This window comes from Vanessa cardui, chromosome 3, assembly GCF_905220365.1.
Source record: "Vanessa cardui chromosome 3, ilVanCard2.1, whole genome shotgun sequence".
Lineage (NCBI taxonomy): Eukaryota > Metazoa > Arthropoda > Insecta > Lepidoptera > Nymphalidae > Vanessa > Vanessa cardui.
The window spans coordinates 6753604-6759603 of NC_061125.1; positions in this window are offsets into that span (position 1 = coordinate 6753604).

A 6000-nucleotide genomic window follows, 5' to 3' on the forward strand; every position below is an offset into this window, starting at 1 on the left:
ATTATATTGTAAATTTGAATATTTCATAGTATATTGTTTTTGTTATATAATAAAATTATATATACGAAAAGAAAGTATTAAAACCAGCTGTTCAACTTTTAGCAGTTTTAAGAAATCACTACACTTTGAAACACATTGACAGGCAATAAGAGGATCTCATTACGGCTTAAAACTTTTCACATTGAAATTACAAAGTTTCCTATTGTGAGAAGTTCCCTTCTTACGGACCATTTATTATTTAAGTTTTGACTTCAGCTGGTAAGATTAGGTGGAGAGCTTTTATGTCAATCCGTATTTCGTCTTGACATTTTCCTGCTTTTGATTCATATTACTTTCATTCAACCGTTTTGTTAAAATATAGTTTTCCCTTTACATCAGCTAGAAAGCTTAAGATAAACTACACTCGTTCATATCAAGCCATGTTTTGGATTGAAAATACCTCTAGATTTACACAACAAAATACCTGCTGCCTGTCTTGAAACCACTACAAAATCATTACAGAGTTTTTAGTGAACATGATTTTTAAAAACCGTTCTAATCTTATTGATTTTTTAAGTAATTATCACGTCGTAATTAGACGTGATATGAACCCGAAAAATTACTATTTAGTTAATTTGTGTTTATTAATCATCCCGTGTTAAGAGAAAATCGAGGGGAAATCGGCATATGTCAGCAGCAATTAGTGACAAACCATCTCTTCTAGAAAAGATGCGGCAGTTGCCCCGCAGTAGACTATTAACATTGATTATGATGTTACTTTGATTTTATAGTGATTATTTGTTGATTTCTATTTTTGTATTGATAAAAATTACAAACTCAATTCAAACGTATTTGAGGCGGTTGTTTTCCATTAATTTCACTTAATCTATATAACTGTTGAAACGGGCAACTTTATTGTTTTAATCTTGTCCTCGATGTAGCTCTAGTTATTACAATGAAAAAAATGGTAATGTTTTTCATTTTCAATTCATTACTTTTTTTATAATCTAATTTTGAATTTGTTAATTGCTGGTTTTCGTTAAATTTATATTATTATTATATGATATTTCAAAGATACGTGCATTTAATTCACTTAAAGCAACGGCGAATAAGCTTTGAATAAAAGAGCATTTATTATTTTAGATTTGATATTAATGAGAGAACCTTTCGGATTATTTATATATCTAAGATTATTCAAAAGAAAAACTTGACGTATTTAAACTATATATAACTTTAAATTCTTCTAGATATCATTAGACACTTATAATCATTTATTTTGATGTAAAGTGTTACATTTGACATTTATATCAAAGTTCAAAGCAAAAATGTAATAATGCGATTGACCTTTTTGCTTGATTGCTACCATGACACAGATGGATCAGACTGCTAATGAAGTTAAGAATTTTAAAGCGGGTTTGCAATTAGAATTTAATCAAGTTAATGTTTTTGTAGTTTACACAAAGGATGTTCTCTTCTCTACGATATATTTTTGGCTCTGAATATAAAGGAATAAGTCACGTTAATATTGTTCCGTAAATTATTTTTAAAATTCCGGACGCAAAGGGTAAAAACTGTACCCTGTTACTAAAACTACCCAGTCTCTCCGACTATCTGTCCGTCCGTCTGTCTGGCACCAGGCTATATATATATATATTTATGTCATTTTTTATGTCATCGTATCTTAAGAATCAAAATAGCTAGACAGTAGAATTTTCACAAATTATTTATCTAAATATTCTATTTACTAGCCGGTTAAAAAAAAACATTAATAAGCTGCTTATTATTTTTCCTAAGCTTTTGTTTGATACAGCTACTATTCTACATCTAATAATAGTAATAGTTTAAGATTATAATGTTTATTATATACTGATATTATTATTATCAATGAGGCTAACATATCGATCTTTTTGTTCTTTAATATTATACATATTTTAACTATTTATTCCCATTTCTGAGTTTCGACTGCTTAATCTTCAAGTCTTTAGAATTCCTTAAAATATAGGTTGATTATATACATCTATATATATTTATTTTAAAAAAATACGAAGACGAATATACAAAAGCTCTCTTTCAAATAAATTTAGTTTAGCTGTAGCATTGTGATATCAACTCCATACGTAACCTTTAAACCATACGTACGTACCTTTTCTAAAAGCCTGCCGGATCTATCGTACTTTACGCTAGGAAGGGCGCACATAACTCTCTCCTTACGGAGATTTGTAACATTCTGAAATATACTTCACGGTCGATGCATTTAGCGTTATAGTATTTTATATGATATAAACTAACGCAACATGCCAAAATATAATTCCCTGTATTCCTAAGTGAAATAAATAAAAATAAACAATATTCATTTTTTTGTAATAGATAACCAAATTAAACAATTGTATTCATTTCAAAGGTAGCTTGATTAATTTCGGACGAGAATTAGGTAGTTTAACGTGTGCTCAATTTCGGCTTTCAATTCAATTCGTATCGGTGGTGAAACTTTGAAAGGACATACGTTCTGTATTTCATATTATACATGACAAATGTATATCAGTAGAAATTTGTTGTCCGATGTAATTTGTAAATTATTATCTATAGGGAATCAGTATATATCGGACGGACCCAGTTGTTAAATATTACGGAGTTGTTAAATATTAATCATTATTAGTACCTAAACCGTGAAAGTTTTAATTTTTTATTTAATAAATGAATTATGTAATTGTTTTATTCTTATTTTTTTACTTTAGAAAGTAATAAATTTAAACTCGTCTTTTCTAAAAAAAATGTTAGACTTAGAATTATTTCGGTAAAATTTATATTCCGTACTGATGCTTAAATCTTCATTTATTTTGCAAAATGAAAAATCAAAAGTTGTTATCAGTAAACTTGAATCAAATATTTTTTTGAATATAAAAACATCAACATTAGCAACATCAACAGCCTAAGTTCGTCCACTGCTGGACATAGGCCTCTCTAATTGTACGCCACTGTGATCGTTCTTATGTTACTCGCATCCAGCTTCTGACGATTTACGCAAGACGGCTAGCAGGCGCGGGAATATAAAAACAATACAATCTAATATTGCTAATAGACTAACTGATGTTATGATATTGGCCCAGACGGTCCTTATCAAAAGCTATTGAAAGAAGGTGTATCGTTAAAGCTTATCATAAATAACTCTAAATATTATACTCTAAATAATATGGTAAATATCTTAAATATCAAGCATCACTCCGGGCGTTACACAATTTAAGCCGCGCCTTCATTTACTTATTCTCATTATTCACTAAAAGCTTTAAATACAGATCTCGTATCATCCTTTTATACTCCTGTCTATTATATTCACACAACACTTTTCGTAATAAAGCTTGCCTTGACCTTGACTTTATTTGATTCTTGAAATTATTATAGCAATACTTCTAGTAAAATATATATTATATATTTTTTATTCAGATTAATAATAGTTCGTCTGTCAGTATTATTCACATATCATTTATCATCTTAAAGCTTTTGTGGTACATACTCGGTAAGTGATTTTTTGTTAACAGTAATTTACTAAAAAAAGGGCTTAAGATCTTACATACAGACCTAAAACTTTCACCTCGTTAGGAAGAATGAAACGTATGCGGCATTTTCTTATTAATAAGTATCAGTGAGCTTGTTTTTATCAAAATATATCGAGTCATGTCATTTACATTTGATATGTCGACAAAGGTAATATTGACGCGGTCTCGTTACAGATTGATTATATAATGTAGAAATTTATACATGACTATAATGCATAAATACCTGAACAAGGCTATTGTTAGCAAAATAATACATATATGAATACATGTTGATACTTACGACTTCGTCTGCGTGGTATTGGATCGGCTTTGTTCTCGTTAGGGTTATCGCAACGTTATATAACCTCCCGAAACGTCAAGGTAAAACTATATAGTTTAGAACACAGACATGTAAGGATGTCGTGACATTGATAATGGTTTTACTTCATTTTAGTCAATCGACTACATTTTTTATTTGTATTTTATCGATTATTCCAAAATAAATAAAAATGTTTTAACAATATGTATCTTCACCTTTGAATGTTATGTTAATGTTCTTTAGTAAATATTATCCAAAAATGTTGCATATATTTCAAATTAGTAATCAAATCAAAGTGTTTAGTTGATTTAGTATTGGGAATGTGATCTATATACAACGATAAGAGTAAAACAAAAGGATAAAATTTAAAAGATTTCTGGTGAGATGTCATAAATGTCGTTGCAAAGCCCTCAATCATGTTGGCGAAATAAAGAGGGCAGAAGCGAAAGCAATTTGTGGACAGTTTGCAAGAAGCGTTATCTCTAATCCATCACTGAGGAGAAAATTAAACATTATGTTCAAAAAAATCCTCTTATCTCCAGAAATATTTAACGTGCGCTAGAAGTTTTTCAGTGATGGTAACAGCTTGCCTAAATATATTATTTTCATTTACACCCATAACGTACAATACAACGATATGTATAGTATTTGATAAATATTTCAGATTGACAAAATAAATAGAAAACTGATAATTAAATCTCTTAAAAATATTGATAATATTGACATCGCATTCCGTCTAACTAACGAAACTATTAGTTTCGTATCACCTGTAAAACGTCATTCGGAATAACGTTATCTACAGCTAACAAACTAAACTACTAACTTAAAAATAAATTCAACTTATTATTAATTTATTTAATTATTTTCAATTTCAATCACAGTTAATATATTCCGCATTTGTAAAGCCATAAAAGTAATTTCCTAAGATGTTATTTACGTTGTAATCACTCAACTGTACGTAATCCGCAGTATTACTACGCATTTAATCATTGTATCGTGTAGCTGTATCGCCTATATTTGAATTTGCCATACCGTTGAGTCCGATTGATGAATATAGTATTGATATAATATTAATGAAATATAAATATAGTTTTATTTTAACTGATTTATCGAAGCGTGTTATATCAACTGCATATTCCCAATTCGTTATACGAGTAAATCTGAATATATTTTAGTGCAACAAAACTAGACCTTCACGTTTTTATTATTATTCTTGGTGAATTTCTAGTCTTTACATTGAGCTACCAGTACTCTACTACGTAAATACCTTTTCACTAAAACTTCATGAATAAAACTTGAACCTTTAAATTTCACGTCGCAATCTCTCTCTTCTATCGTTACGCTATTCTTCTATAGTAATTCCTTGTAGGCGTTACAAAAATATGGTAAAATTCAATGGGAGCAGTTTATAGTATATAGAAAAATGTTACTTGCGAAGGCCAAATTTGGTAATACTTACAAATATACCCTATATACCTAACCTGTAAATATTTTTGCTTTTTTGGTGGTGATCCAGTTATCGCATCTTCTACTGTAATGCAACAATACTTATTATTATTATATTTTATTTTGATACCATTTGAAAGGTAAGTAGTTTACAGGCATGAACAATACAATATCAATTCCCAAGATTAGAAGCGCATTGGTTTTGTAAGAAATTAATTAAAATTTTGTACGACGCCCATTTCTGTATGGACAGTAGTGACCAAACCAGTAAGTACTGTCATTTTGCCCATTTGCACGTGAGCCAACCAATGCTCACACATACAATAAAATACAAATCTTCATATGTGAGCAATCATTCATAACTTTTTAGTTAAATAATTGTTAAAATCTTGGCCAAATTAAAAATTAGAAAGTTTATAAAGAGTACCTAGCGTCTTAATTTTCAGGAACAAAGGCGTAAGCACCCAATGTCATTAAATGTTCATCAAACTTGCTACATCAAAGCTTCGCAATAGGTAATGTACTTGGAAAGCGATCTCATTTACATCTTCTATCGTGACACACCTACGTGCTAACTGCACAGCCTATTCGCACGAAGGCTATATCATTTCTCCGTCGTGTAGCTTTGAATAATGTCACATTAAAATATGTTACCATGTGTCATATATTATGGTTCTCGTACTGAATTATAAAACGAACACGGACATAAATCATATCACAAAA